Raw genomic sequence first — 16,126 nt, forward strand, 5'->3', positions numbered from 1 at the left:
ACAATGGCTGACTTACTCCACTCATACTTCTATATTTATTATATTAACTTTGTCTAAACAAAAATATTTATTTATTTTAATAAATATGTATACATTTTAATAACTAAATATAATAAGAAATACAAAAAGAATATATTAAAAATACATAAATATGTCAACAAATATATAATGACAAATATAATAACTTTGATAAATAAAGATAAAATACTATAACATTACATCTATATATTCTGATTCTCAATTTATATCTTTCATAACTATGTAGCAGTGTCGGTGTCCTATATTTATTACATTAGCGGTGTCACTGTGTCCGTGTCGGAGTCTGTGTTTCATAAATAATCAGACACTATTTATATATTCTCACCAAAAAAAGACACTATTTATATATTTGGTAACTACAATCATGAATTTTAAAAAGGGTTAAATATCTTTCTTTTTAAAAAAATATATTTTCCTTTTTGACATATCCTTTTATATTTTAATTTAACCATTTTTATACTTTTCCTTTTATATTTTAATTTCACGATTTTCATACCTTTTTTTCTTTTAGCTAAGTAAGTAAAAGCTTTAACATATCCACTATTTTTAATTTATTTAGTTCAAAAAAAATTTATTACAGTAAAAAAAATTATGGTAATTTCTCTAGAAAACTCAATAAATAGCTTCTTGTAGGCAATGTTTGATTCATATCTTTCAAGAGAACATGGCATCCATCATCAACCGCGTGTATTTTTTCATTGCAATTCTATGCATTGCTTCTGTTTTAACTCTAGGTAATAAATTTACTTATTCTTTCTTCTTCGTTGTGAATTGTGATAATGTATACTAATTTTAAAATTTTTAAGAAGTATTTATGAAAATTTGATGTTGTTGATATATAGTTTGTGACAATATTAAATTGATTGTAGGAGGAGCAAGTGATCCACCACGTACTTGGAAGTATTGCATTAGCAGATCACCATGTCCAGATAACAATCAACAATGTAATGATTTATGTTTAAGTCAGAAGTTTCCTAAAGGTGGCAGTTGTAATCCAACTAATGGGATGTGTTGTTGCGATGGATAATTAAATTGTTGGTATAAGTGGAAAATAAATATATTGATTTTCATCTTATTCTATGTTTTGTTTTCAATAAATTTTGGTATGATCTACAAACACTAAATAGTTTTTGAACACTGGTACAACACCCACAAGAATAAATAGTGAAGCTAATAACAATGACAAATAAATTAAATAGTTCAAGTAAATAAATTTAGATCATATTTGTAAAGGAAAATCACACGGTTAATTCAAAGTACAAAGATATAAAGAGAAGTTCGATTGAAACTGACTTACGTCTATAAGAGAAATCATTTCTCTAATCCATTATCAATGATCCTTTACAACTTAAAAGGGTTACAAGAAGATAGTTTCATAAGCTCGACAAAAGTCAACCTTATTTTCTAACTTTTCCTCTTCGAAGAGAGTTAAATGGCCAAAAAATTATTCCTAATTTTTTACCAAAAGCAATCTCTAATTTCTCTTCTTTCCTCTTGTAGCCTCTCACTATCTTACTAGAAAAAGCTTATATCATTCCTCCAATGATTCCAAATTACCCAAAATGTTTGCAATGTAAATTTCAACCCTAAAATTTCAACCCTAAAATCTCTATATTCTCTATATACTAAAGGATGAGTGGTTTTTCAAGCACCAAATGCAAACCCTAAATCCTTGTCCAATCAATCTTCTACATTTGTTTCTTCTGACCAACCACATCTTGCCATGCCATTTAGGGTTTCATTTCATTTTAGGGTTCAATTTAGGGTTCAATGTTCACATCTACACTTCTTGCACATGGCATGTTATTCCTATGCTTCATCTTACACATGGCTTATTATAATTCTTTGCATGACTCATGTGGACCCTCTTATAATTGCTGGTTTTGTGATTGATGGTTTATGCAAACCATTGACAGAAGTGGTTTATGGAAACAATTGTGGTTTTATGATTACTTTCCCAAATTTTTTTTCATTTATGAAATTGTTTTCTCTCTCTTCCCCCCCTCTCTCTCTCTCTCTCGTACGCTCTCCCTCTTTCTCATCATCCCACAGTTTCATCTCTCTCAATCCCCATCTCATCCTTCACCATAACATCCACACCACAACCTCCACCACCATCTACGAATCAATCAATCGTCATGAGAGTGAGGGAGTGGCCGAGTGAGAGAAGATTTACCGGCGGGAGAGAAGTTCTGGTGAGGAGGAGTTCCGGCCGAGAGAGTTCTTGTGGCCGTTTGTGGTGACACGGCGGCGCTCGGCAACGGCGGCGACGAAGCTTCTTGCTCCTTCTTTCCTCTGGTTCGATCTTAATTTCTATGCTCTATTTATTTTTTATTTTTTTTCGTTGTTTTTTTTGTTGATGAGGATGGTTGAAGATCGGAGGTGATGGTGATGTGTGGTGGTTATGGTAGATGGTGATGTATCTCCAAATTCATCTTCTAGATTTCATCTTTCTCAATTTGTCAATATTCATCTTTCTGTGAGTCTGTGACTGTTATCTGAATTCTTGGAATCAAATCAATCTGAACTTGATTTATTGGCTTGTGTCTTCTGCTCTTAAAATTTGTGTTGCTTGCTCACAATTTTCACTCACATGCTTTTGCAGATTACCTTTAGCATTCTATTTGTCATTGTAATTGCATTTGTATCAGATGGTTTGAGTACAGTGCCGGACAAAGCATCTGTCCTTTCTTCAAACACATCCTTCAGCCATGAATTTCACGAACATGGGGATCAGATAATAAAGAATTGCTTCAGAGGTGAAATAGTTTCTTCAACTTGTGTTATCTTTTTTCATAGGTTGAGAATTAGTCATTTAACTTGTGTTGTATTTGTTATTAAATTGTAGAAGTTCTCTGTTGAACAATAAGCATATACCATGTAATATCACTCACTATATATAACACTAGGGAAGTCTTTAAGTTGTCAATTGATTGTTGCAGGGAAGTTGGTTTTTGGTGGTTATTCAGTTTCAGATCAAAATCACCGGAAAAGCCAGTCGCGCCACCACCACAAAAGCTTTCTCTATGCTACAGACAGGTACAATTATTCTAAATCTATAATTTTTCTAGGTTTTAGGTTTTTGGAAAATTTTGATTTGTTTCTTTGATTGATTGATTGAATTAACTTTGGTTGATTTCATCCCTCTTAGGCCTTAGCTGCTCATACATGAATATTTTATTTTTATTTATGTTCTTTTGTTAATGGCATTGTAGTTTAAATACTAAAAGTCTGCTATACATTTATTACACAGGAGGGTTTAGAGCAAAAAGTAAAGATTCTGGAAAGCAATTTGAGTTCTTTTAGTGAGAAAGAGGTAATAACTTCTCAAATTTGCTACCTTAACCTTTTCTATTAAGTATACTCATCACCTAATTTGCCTGGGTACTTTTTTTTAAGAAAAAAGAAGTATCTGGATTTGAATAGAACAGTTTTTGGTGAATGTGAAGATGGCTATTGTGCACTATCAAAATTTGTTATCTTTCTCGCTTTCTTTTGGCATACCTGGCAACGGGAATGAATGGCATGGAGCACACACAACAACGGTAGCAGCCTCCGATGTAGAGGTAAGGATTTCAGATCCATTCTATTTTGGTCCTCAATTTGTTTGTGATTATTCTTCTTGCTTCTACTCAGATGATGTGTGACATAAAAACTTCAATCTCTGCAAAACTAATATTTTTATATTCTACAGATTTAGAATGAGTTCATAAATCGGTTACCATGCCGCATCAATTTCATTTATCATTAATTAGTTTCATTTGCGCTTCATCGTTTATCAACTATCGGTTAGAAAGATCTGATCTACAGGTTGTTACTGTTGTTATTGGAGTTTTCTATGAATTTAGTTCCAAGGAACCGAGGCCGTATCTTCAGTTGGCGCCAAAATTTCATAGGGTTTTGGTTAATTCTAAGAATAATTGGGTTCTGATTTTAATTTTAATTTTCATTATGATTCATGAAATTCTAATTTTTATCAATAAGAAACTGAGGATGTTAGCATTGTCTGACCTAAAGCTTCAATCTTTCTTCTTTGTTGCAGGTTTGTGTATCTCATCTCAGCTCCATAGAATATTTCTGGTTCTACTTTAGCTAGATCTATCCATTTTGCTTAGGTTTGTCTTCAAAATCCAAACTTTATTTTTTTATTTTTATTTTTCATTCAAATTATCTGATGCAGTTTTTCTTCAAATCTTTGAAGCTTTTGTTTAACTGGGTTTCTGTTGAAATTACTTAGGAAAAGGTTCATTTTAAATTTCAGCTTTTAAAAATCTCTCTTTTAGGTTTGTCGAATGAAAAGGGTGGATATAGATTGTAAGATTTGAAATTTCTAGATTATTTGATGATTTATTTTCTAACATTTTCTAAGATTGTGCATTTTGCAGATAAAGGGTGGATTTTGATCTAGCTTGAAGGTTTTGATCATCTGTTATAAGAGAGAGTTCCGACCGAGAGAGTTGCGGTGCTTGGCGATGGAGGTGATGAAGCCTTTTTCTCCTTCTTTCCTCCGGTTCGATCCTTCATTCGGATGATCATCAACAATCTATTGAAGAAGAGAAGGTAAAGAATGGCATATTCAAGTTGTAGAAAGTTTGTTGAGGGAATTAATATCATTGAACTGGACAAAGTGGAAATATGAAAAACATTTTCTTTTGGTTGATAGCTAAACCAAATTTAGATAATAGTTAGGGATTTGGTTTGTTGGATTGACAATTTTTGGAATTTTAACTTATTGTTTTCAGCCTTTCTAATTTTGTAGTTTTTTTTTTTTTTGTAGGCTTGATTTGTGGTATTTCTTTGATGTTAATACTCCCAAGATGAAAAGAGATCTCATGAAGCAGCTTTGGCGAAGTGCAAGGAGTTAGAAGAACAATTGCAAAGGTTAGACTTCCATCCAATATCATAAAGTTTGTAAGTACTGAAATTACGCATATTCTGCATGATCCATTCCTACTTGCAGGCATGTTCACTACATTAGTATTCATGTTGGTTTGAGTAAGATAATGTAGGATTAATAGTAGTATCAGCCACTGGTTTATAATATTGTTGGTAAACATGGTTGATTGGGGTGATTATCATCATATGTCTAACTAATCCAACATTAGGGTTAACTTTTTGCAAATGTTCGTGAACAAATAACCACATATTCTAGATTAGATAGATTCCACCCTTTTGTTTGTTTTATCATATCAGTAGCACAGATGTAGCAGTTTGAATTTGAGTATTCAGTTTACTGTGTTTTATCATGTCAGCAACACAGTTGCAGCAATTTACATTCAAATTTGCCAGTTTACTTTTTTATTACTGAAATGCATTCAATTTGCTTTCATAGTACTTATATTTCAATTCGAATTTTCATGTTTGCTCTTCGAATAAGTTCAAGCCATTAGTGTTTTCCCATTCCAATGGCACATTGCATCATTTTTCATTCAAGTTTTTCAATTTTGTATTGCTCATATTCCAATTCAATTTTTTCCTGTTTTCTCTTTGGTTAACCTTTTGAAAGTATCAGTGTTTCATCATTCCAATAACATAATATCAAACAATGTAAGCATAGATGATTCTAAATTCATTTTCAACCTACATGTGTTAAATAGTAAGAATCTAAAAATGTAAACATAGGTGATTATAAATTCATGTTCAACCTCCATGTGGTAGCCTTTGAAATGGATCTGCAATTTGTTAATTTGATTATAAACATTAGATTGGATGGCTTTGAACCCATTAGTAGTCCTTCATATTTTCCAAACATAAAATTTGTAATTAAGTGATTAATACTCAATCAAATCATGCTCTCTGGTCTGATCTCTACTAAATTCCAAATAAAACTAATACACTCCACACTCTATAGTGGTCCTTCACTCCTTCCTCTCCTCTCTATTTGAATATTTTGATGCATGTGTACATTTTCTTCCATTAGACTCTTTCTTTGCAATGATATCTCTTTTTGTCTTCTTATTCATTGTTTACTCCCATCAACAAAATTACTTCAACACTTCTTTTAATTCCAACATTATTATATTTCTTATAATTTCAATTTTTGCATGAAAATATTATTGGCAAAAAACATGTATATTATTGACAAAACATGAAATTTCACTAGCCAACTTACTAGCCAGCTTCATGTAGCCAGCTTCAATGATGGAAATGATGTTTTCTTCATTAACAAACTAAATAGGTTGATCAGGGTTGTTGATTGATGGGAATGGCTATTTGTTGATGTTAAATGGATTATAAACCTTGAACTTGATAAATTTCATGTACATCAACATTTCACAACCTAGCTTTTATAATAGATACATCAAGTTAATATGCCACTTAGTTTACATTAGAAATTCTTGCATTTACAACCTATAGTTTTACATTAATATTTTAATAGTTCACTCAACTATTCCTTGCACAAATCTTCTATATTGTATAGATATGAACCATCGTTACAAATTGCATCCTGATGTTCGTCCTTACGCAATGATGACCAGGACAGGATATATGGAGTATGATCCCATGAAGGTAAGTGTCCACAGATTCTTTCTAATATTATTTCTGTACTGCATATTTTCTATTCTTAATATTGCCTTCCTTATGTAGCCCCGAGGAAAGCTTCCAGAAATCTATGCACGTTCCATTGGTCAATACATGTGATACGGTTTTTTTGGAGGATGTTAACAAGAATCAGATTCAAGTTGGTGTGCACAAAAAGAGTTCTTCAAAAATTTATTTTACTGATGGCTGGTCAATACATAGGTGATACGGTTTTTCTGGCCAGTGGCGTGATATTTGCAAAGTCCACCATTTGGCTGAGGGTGTAACTGTGAGCTTTGGTGTCACTCAAGCATCCAACAACAGGATCATATACTTCAAGCTATCCCCTTACATTGGCATACGAACTACTCTCATTGCTCCTTCAACATCCAGCAAGCGGAAGAAATTTTATGAGACTCAGCATTTCTATATGCTCTAGGATCCCTACTATCTTGCTTTAGAACTATCTTGCTTTTATTTATTTCTGAACCTATGTTGTAATATCTCTGCCAAACTTGATTTTCATGCTTTTAGGCTTGGCCATTTTGAGCTTGTGCTGTGCTTGCTCTATTTTGCTTTAGAACTATGTTGATTTTCATGCTTAAGAGCTTGGCCATTTCGAACTTGTGTTGTAATATTTCTACAAGACTTTATTTCCCTGCTTTTCATAGTGCTTGCCCCAATGCTTGCTCTTTTATGATTGATTTCCATGTTCTTATCACTCTTAGAACTGTCTTGCTTTTATTTTCATGCTTGCTTGCTCTTTCTACTTGACCATGTTGTAGTATCTCCACTAGACTTGATTTACCTACTTTTCAAAGTACTTGCTCCAATGCTTGCTCTTCTTATATCATGAGCAATGAATGATTTTGCACTTAAATTGCTATCACTAACTATTTTTGGTACATAGCATCCATGATTCCCAACAACCATGATTATTATATATGTGTCCTTCTTCCAAACCCTTGCCATGCCTCACTTGGCATTCCACTAAATGAATCAATTTGATTAATCTCTATATGCTTATGACTAACTTCTTTTTGACTCATAACATCCATGATTGGCAACGACCATGATTGGTATATATATCTGTGATTATTTTTGAATTATTGTTTAGAGGAAGAGAGAAATAGATTGAGTCTATGTATTGATGTTTTTCTTTAAACTATATCCTAATGTACTCTTGCATTCTTATTGTGCATTGAAACTTTTTTTTCTTCATATTGTCGTGATAATGATAATTTGTGGTTGTTTTTGTAAATTGAATTTGGCTTCATATGATATAATGAGATTCACCTAGAAAAGTCTTATACATTGAAGGTTGATGAGAGGAAAGGAAGGTAGAAATAATTCTCATATGTTGAAGAATACACGAATTGGAGGAATTCTATTTTGAAACTTGCTATCATGTCCTTCACAAAATTCTTTTATCATCATAATATACAATTGCTTCTCCTACCTATATTTTGAATAGCACTCCTATGTCCCATAACACTCCTATCTATTCTCAAATAGTAGTAATCTTCTTTCTATAAATGTCATGGGTCATGAAAGTTCCATTATAAAATTCGGTGTGATGATTTACTTGAAGTCTGCATATGGTCTGCATTTATGTTTGCAATGATCAATTATGTTTAACCCACTTAATTGAGATTAAATTATATGATGCCTTTAATTTTAAACATCCTATATTTGCAATGATATATTATGCTTAACTCACTTGACGTTTTGCCGAATGAACCAATTTGATTAATTTTCATATGCTTATGACTAATTTCTTTTTGGCTCATAGCATCCATGATTGGCAACAACCATGATTGATATATACATGAGGTTCTTGCCAAACCCGTGCATCGCACGGGTCGGCGTCTAGTTTCAACCAAAAGGCACTACCCCTTAATCCCCAAGTTTTCCTAAGAATTCCCTCTTTAGATTTCACAGATTGTTCTAAAAAATCTATTATAAAAAACCAACTTGTATACAAGATTCACATAAGAGCGCCTCGCACACTAGACAACTTCCTGAAAAAGTTGTCGTCCGTCCTTGATTGAAGCACCTCGGATACACTCAAAAATGTCTCTCACACATTTTGTTTAATTTAGAAAATTTTAAAAAGTATAATATACTTTGTTGATCCACCGTCATCTTGAGGTATGCTTCTTAATGTCCTTGTACTTGTCAACGTAAGGAATGACCATTCAAGAATGGGATTCCTCCTTGAAAGATAACAACTTTTGGTTGATGAGTTCCTGGACCTTATGCTTGAAGCCCTTACAGTTTTCGATGTTATGTCCTGGTGCTCCAGCGTGATAATCACATCTAGCATTCTCATCAAACGTTGGTGGGTATGCTGGTTCCACGGGGGGAAGTGGTTTTAGCTCAACCATTCCTTTTCGGAGCAAGTACGGCAAGATTTGACCATATGGCATAGGTATGTGGTCATAATGTAGGTTCCTCCTTTTACGGGCAATCTCGGGTCCGGTTTGATTCATTTGATGGTACCTACCTTGTTGTTGATGATTCTGCCGAGGTATCACCAATGGCTGTTGAGGGAAGTACGAAATTTGAGATTTATTGAAAGTAACAGCATTGGTTTCCTCCTCTTTTTTCTTGGCGAAACTGTTTGCAAGCTCCTTCGAGGTACATTGACTGCTCACAGTGGCTTGGATCTTACCACTATTAATTCCATTTTCAATCATTTCTCCTATCTTTACCAGATCATAAAAGCTATACGAAACACTGCCAACCATTCTTTCAAAATATGCCCCTTGTAGAGTGTTAGTGAATATGTCAACTAATTCAGCTTCTAAGAGTGGAGAACGTACTTGTGCAACCAACTCTCTCCAACGTTGAGCATAAACCCTGAACGACTCGCCTTTCTTCTAGGACATGTTCTGTAGCTAAGTACGATATGGAGCCATGTCTATATTATACTGGTATTTCTTAATGAAAGCATTTGCCAAATCTCTCCATGACTGGATACGACTCCCCTCCAATTGCATGTACCAATTGAGTGATGCCCCAATAAGGCTGTCTTGGAAGCAATGCATCATGAGCTTGTCGTCTTTAGCCTAGGAAGCCATCTTTCGACTATACATAATCAAATGATTCTTTGGACAGCTGAGGCCTTTATACTTCTCAAAGTCAGGGACCTTAAATTTTGGCGGGAGCACCAAGTCTGGCACTAGGCACATATTAGCAGGGTCTTGGGGATCACCTCCTCCTTCCATCATGCTCAAACGGTCTTCAATAGCCTTGAATTTCTGATGAACTTCTTCTAGCTGAATAACATTAGAATTAACCTTTGGCACATCATCAAATAAATCAGGACCCTGATAGGCATTTCTGGGATCATCCAGATTCTCTTGTTGTGAGACAAAAACTGGTTTGATCAGAGGGACCCTAGTAGCATGAGTATTTGAATCTTCAGCCCGATTCTGTGGAGTCTGAGTATTCCGAGGAACCTGTTGAGTAGGTATATACCCTGGGGGAGTATGTCCAACGGGAAAACCAAGGAGCGGCCATATAACATTCTGGGCAGATGATCCCTGTTGGGATGTCAAAGTAGCAGGTTCCGTAGATTCCAAAATTGTTGGTTGTGCTGGTTAACTCATATTGGCCAAAAGCTCCAAAGCTTTGCCCAATTTTCCAGTTAACTGAGCAACTTCGCCCTTCAAGGCATCATGCTGATCCTGCCAATTCTCCATGACTTGTTTGGAGACGTTTCTTGTCCAATACCGGTGTCAGAGGTGTGACTGTTAATAGGAACAGAATGGAATGAGACATATGAATGAAAATGCATGCGAAAATCTGTGAATCGTTTTAGTCATTTTGGTTTAAGGGAACCATAGACACATGGTTATCATAAGCGTTTCGGGATATAAGAAAAATTCAAACTTTTACTTCCCATGATTTAAAAACCTTATGCTTATGTAACTAGTGTCTATTTAGTTCCTTGAAGACCAAAATGTACATGTATGATTAATGTTATGAATGCATGGATGAAAATAGTATGTCATGCAGCAGATCAGGAGAACCAGAGCATATCAGGTGTAAATTTTGAAGGTCAACGGCTCAGAGTTACCTGCAACCATCCTAATCTCACATGTTTGTTCTAGGTTTGACACGGTTCCTAAATTCATAGATGAATCTTTAGAAGACGATGTTCGTGTTGCAACGACTCATAAGAAACATCTCCAAAAATAAACCTCCTCTAGGTGAGGTTGGTACATCGACCGGGAAGGTCAACATAACGCAACCATCGACTCGGTTCCTAAATAGAGGTTCAAGGTCATAGGTTTTTTAAAAGGGTACCCAAGGTTACGGATCCATCTAGGGAACGTTTCGGTCCTCGAGTCATACGTCAGGTTAACCGATATCCCTAAGACAAATCTACCCCAAGTGGGAGTATCATGCCAACTCTCGAGTCATACGCCAGGCGAGCTAGCAATCAACCCCCGATGTGTCTTAAGTTTTCCTCTAGTCCGGGTATAAGACTTTTCACTCAGTAACCAAGTAACCGGCCCAAATGGGCAAAAGGAAAAAGAAAGGAGATGAAGCAGAAGAAACAGATATAGCAGATAATATCCAAGCAAATATGCAATATAATACTGAAAGCAATAAAACAAAAATGTAAATAACATACATTAAAGCAAACAACCGAAAACCCTCTAAATTAGGCTTAACTCTCAAAAGGTTTTACGTCCCCAGTGAAGTCGCCAGCTTTCGCGGCGCGAAAAGTATCCTCGAGTGTGAACACTCGATAAATAACGGACTTGCCACCGAATTTTATTTATCCCAAAGAAGTGAAAGGAAAATATCGAGAAAACCTTGAGGGGTGAGAGAAATGGATTCGGGAGTTGGTTATGCGAGGGGAAGATATTAGTACCCCTCACATCCGTTGTACTCAACGGGAACCTTTTAGAAGTAGATTGTTTGTTTGCTTTAACGTGCTTTTAATGTTGTGTTGTTTCACGTGAAGCCCTTTTCTTTTTCTTTTATTCTTTTGATTTTTTTGATAATAATAACAACAACAACAATAATAATAATAATAATAATAATAATAATAGAAAATAAGTGAAAAACAAAATAATAGGATGAAAAATAATTTAAAAAAAAAACAGGACAAAATTAGGGTATGACAAGTAGATAGATAAATAAAGATAAAATACTATAATATTTTGTTTTAAAACTTTTTTAAGAAATAACTTGCTCAACTAAGATTTACATCTATATATTTTGATTCTCAATTTATATCTTCCATAAATATGTAGCGGTGTCAGTGTCCTATATTTTTTACATTAACGGTGTCGCAGTGTTCATGTTCATGTCGTGTCGTTGTGTCCGTGTCGGAGTTTGTGCTTCATGAATAATCAGACACTATTTATATATTCTCACAAAAAAAAATACTATTTATATATTTGGTAACTACAATCATGAATTTTAAAAAGGGTTAAATATCTTTCTTTTTAAAAAAATATATTTTCCTTTTTGACATATCCTTTTATATTTTAATTTAACCATTTTTATACTTTTCCTTTTATATTTTAATTTCACGATTTTCATACCTTTTTTTCTTTTAGCTAAGTAAGTAAAAGCTTTAACATATCCACTATTTTTAATTTATTTAGTTCAAAAAAAATTTATTACAGTAAAAAAAATTATGGTAATTTCTCTAGAAAACTCAATAAATAGCTTCTTGTAGGCAATGTTTGATTCATATCTTTCAAGAGAACATGGCATCCATCATCAACCGCGTGTATTTTTTCATTGCAATTCTATGCATTGCTTCTGTTTTAACTCTAGGTAATAAATTTACTTATTCTTTCTTCTTCGTTGTGAATTGTGATAATGTATACTAATTTTAAAATTTTTAAGAAGTATTTATGAAAATTTGATGTTGTTGATATATAGTTTGTGACAATATTAAATTGATTGTAGGAGGAGCAAGTGATCCACCACGTACTTGGAAGTATTGCATTAGCAGATCACCATGTCCAGATAACAATCAACAATGTAATGATTTATGTTTAAGTCAGAAGTTTCCTAAAGGTGGCAGTTGTAATCCAACTAATGGGATGTGTTGTTGCGATGGATAATTAAATTGTTGGTATAAGTGGAAAATAAATATATTGATTTTCATCTTATTCTATGTTTTGTTTTCAATAAATTTTGGTATGATCTACAAACACTAAATAGTTTTTGAACACTGGTACAACACCCACAAGAATAAATAGTGAAGCTAATAACAATGACAAATAAATTAAATAGTTCAAGTAAATAAATTTAGATCATATTTGTAAAGGAAAATCACACGGTTAATTCAAAGTACAAAGATATAAAGAGAAGTTCGATTGAAACTGACTTACGTCTATAAGAGAAATCATTTCTCTAATCCATTATCAATGATCCTTTACAACTTAAAAGGGTTACAAGAAGATAGCTTCATAAGCTCGACAAAAGTCAACCTTATTTTCTAACTTTTCCTCTTCGAAGAGAGTTAAATGGCCAAGAAATTATTCCTAATTTTTTACCAAAAGTAATCCCTAGTTTCTCAGCCTCTCACTATCTTACTAGAAAAAGCTTAGATCATTCCTCCAATGATTCCAAATTACCCAAAATGTTTGCAATGTAAATTTCAACCCTAAAATTTCAACCAAAAGGCACTGCCCCTTAATCCCCAAGTTTTCATAAGAATTCCCTCTTTAGATTTCACAAGATTGTTCTAAAAAATCTATTATAAAAAACCAACTTATATACAAGATTCGCATAAGAGCGCCTCGCACACCAGACAACTTCCTGAAAAAGTTGTCGTCCTCCTTGATTGAAGCACCTCGTACACACTAAAAAATGTCTCACCCATTTTGTTTAATTTAGAAAATTTTAAAAAGTATATATAATATACAAATAAATGGGCAAAACACCATTTTAGTTCTTGAATGTGTAATTCGGTGTTACATTAGTCCCTGAATTTATCAAAAATGCAAAGAAATCCTCAAAATGCCTCGTTTATTAGCCATTTTAGTCCTTGAATATATTTTTAAGTAGTCAATTTTTTATTTTTTTTGGTACAATTTAAGTAGTCAATTTATTACTCAAATATGTTTTTTGTTGGTCAGTTTAGTCTATAATATTAGTATCAAATGAGCTATTGGGGATATATTTGAAATTTTGATACATTCAGGGACGAATATGACAGCGAGTTATATATTCAGGGATCAAAATAGTGATTTGCCCACAAATAAATGTAGGTGATGGGGGAAAATCATAGTTGATCGTTGTATTTCCACGAGAATGTTAGACTTAACCCCTTTATAGCAAAGAAAGAAAAGTCGAGAAATGACGTATAAAATACCATTCTTGCTGATAGAAATTACTTGGAATTATTTTTAATATCCGTCAAAGAATTTGTGGACCTGATAAAGAGAATTCTTTTCAATTTTTTCCATGTCCTAAGTCGTGGATTGACTCATGTCTAATTACTTAAGGGATTATGTATCTTACTATTTAGATAATTCATTGTATCTTACATTCAAATTAAGAATAGTACATCGATACAATAAAATAAAAACAAAAATGAACACTGCACCAAGACGGGACAACAATACTCCGCACTAAGACAGGACAACAATGTTCCGCACTAAGATAAACTCATTGTTTTTTTTTTGTCTTAAGGATAAATTCATTGTTAGTACTTAGTAGCCTAACAATTAAGTAATAACATTTTATTTTTTTTTGGTAAAATTAAGTAAAAACATTTACATCAAATTTTTTTTTTTATTCCTTGTCGGTTTTGGCTCTTTGGGCCCCCATATGTGAGGTACATAATTTGACCCAAACCTCAAAAATTCACCCCCTTTTACATAAAACCCTAAAAAATCGTTTCTTTCTTTGTTATTCTGATACGAAACAACAATGGTGGAAACAACATTTCTTCAGCAAAGGGTCGAAGCTGAATCAACACTGCATGAACAAATCAAAGCTGATGATAATGCCATAGTCAAAACAGAACTGACACCAGAACAATCACAAGAGCAATCAAGACAAGGTCGAAAAAGAGAAAGATCACCGGAAAATGAGATGAACATTGATGAAACAGATAACAACACCAACAAGATGAAGAAACAGCGGTTAAGCAGATCACTATCACGTTTTTCTTCAAGATCAGTTCGTCCACTACATATTGTTGTACCTGGTGAAGGTTTAAGAGATTCTGCTCAAAAAATCAAAGCAATGAAACTTGCAAAGAATGCTGTCAAGAAAAGAAATAAAGCTGCTCGTCGCGGTGAAGCTGATAGAGTCATAGTTAATCTCAAACCAAAGCATCTTTATTCTGGAAAACGCTCTAAAGGAAAAAATCAACGACGTTAGGTAATAGTAATTAGTTTTATTAAGCTTTGAGTTATTATAGGGTAATGGAAAACAATGTTTGTATTAGTAGTTGCTGATTTTATATTAATGTTTGAATTTTAATTTTATAAGTACTGGTTTCGTTTTGTTGAAAATTCTGAGCTTATTATATATAAGGAAGTTGTTTTTTATCCTATGATTTCTGTATATTGACATTATGGTCCTGTTTGTTCTTCTTGCATTGTGTGAAAACATGGCTATCCAATGTTGATATCCCCTAATCATGGTTTAAAATTGTGCACTGTCGCCCCCGAGTTGCAACCACATAAGACTGCAATTGTTGTGTGATTGTAAATCACAGTAAAAAACCGCATTGTTTAATGCCACAATAGCCGCAACATAGTAGGCTTGTCGGCCGCATCAGGCTACAACAGACCTAGTTAGGGATATTTTAAAGAGCAGTGCTATTTCTAGCGAATGATTTTGTCATGAAACATTGCAAACTAGTAATAAAGCCGTAAACCACATAACTATACAGAGTGGGATAGATTGAAAATGTCGTTACCACATAACCATACAAGGAAACCGATTAAAATAAATCAAGTATCATCTGTGAGTTTTTTTGACAATCTTTTGCAATATTAACAGTTTCCTGTTTAAAGTGATGAAGAGTTGATAATGAGATATATGAGATTTTAGAGGTAAAAAATATGAGATATGGGAGATATAAGATAAATAATACAGTAAAGGCTTAAACGCACTTTTGATTATCTATTTTACCCGAAACGGATTTATGTCGCTCATTTTTAATTTTGGGTTTTTGGTCCCGAGTTTAGGACACCACTGCAACTTTGGTCCTAACCCACATTTTTTACCCAAAAAATGGTTTGTTTTGAGCAAGTGCTTCTCCACTGCCAAGTGATGGTCTTTCACCCTATCTGAATCCGATTTTGACCGACCTTGATTCCTTCACCGTGGGGAGCCTCCAATAACTGCTACCCAATTTGTTTTCAGAGCCAGAGTAGGTATCGTAGGCCAACTATTGTTTTCACAGTTATTATTATCTTTTTTTTTTTTTTGAAAACTTGGTATCCAGCCCTAGGACCGACTAATCCAAGGGGACCAATCCCACCGCCCACTTGCGGGGGGCCCATTTAAAGCCAGAGTTTTTGTTTTTTGTTGCTCTGTATGGACTTAGCCCACCGAAATTGGCACC

The 16,126-nt window shown here is 33.8% G+C and overlaps 1 long non-coding RNA gene across 3 annotated transcripts; it reads left to right on the plus strand.

The window, feature by feature from the left end:
* Positions 1 to 1,945: 1,945 nt before the first annotated feature.
* LOC123897616 lies at positions 1,946 to 7,265 on the plus strand. Of its 3 annotated transcripts, none has more exons than XR_006805096.1 (10): positions 1,946 to 2,337; positions 2,645 to 2,798; positions 2,982 to 3,078; positions 3,293 to 3,355; positions 3,439 to 3,605; positions 4,082 to 4,154; positions 4,425 to 4,599; positions 4,817 to 4,920; positions 6,461 to 6,549; positions 6,628 to 7,265. It is a non-coding gene; the product is annotated as an uncharacterized LOC123897616 (long non-coding RNA). The 3 variants fall into 3 exon arrangements; XR_006805097.1 differs by having other exon boundaries at positions 2,016 to 2,518; XR_006805098.1 differs by having other exon boundaries at positions 2,023 to 2,337; positions 3,734 to 4,154.
* Positions 7,266 to 16,126: the final 8,861 nt, after the last annotated feature.

This window comes from Trifolium pratense, linkage group LG7, assembly GCF_020283565.1.
Source record: "Trifolium pratense cultivar HEN17-A07 linkage group LG7, ARS_RC_1.1, whole genome shotgun sequence".
Lineage (NCBI taxonomy): Eukaryota > Viridiplantae > Streptophyta > Magnoliopsida > Fabales > Fabaceae > Trifolium > Trifolium pratense.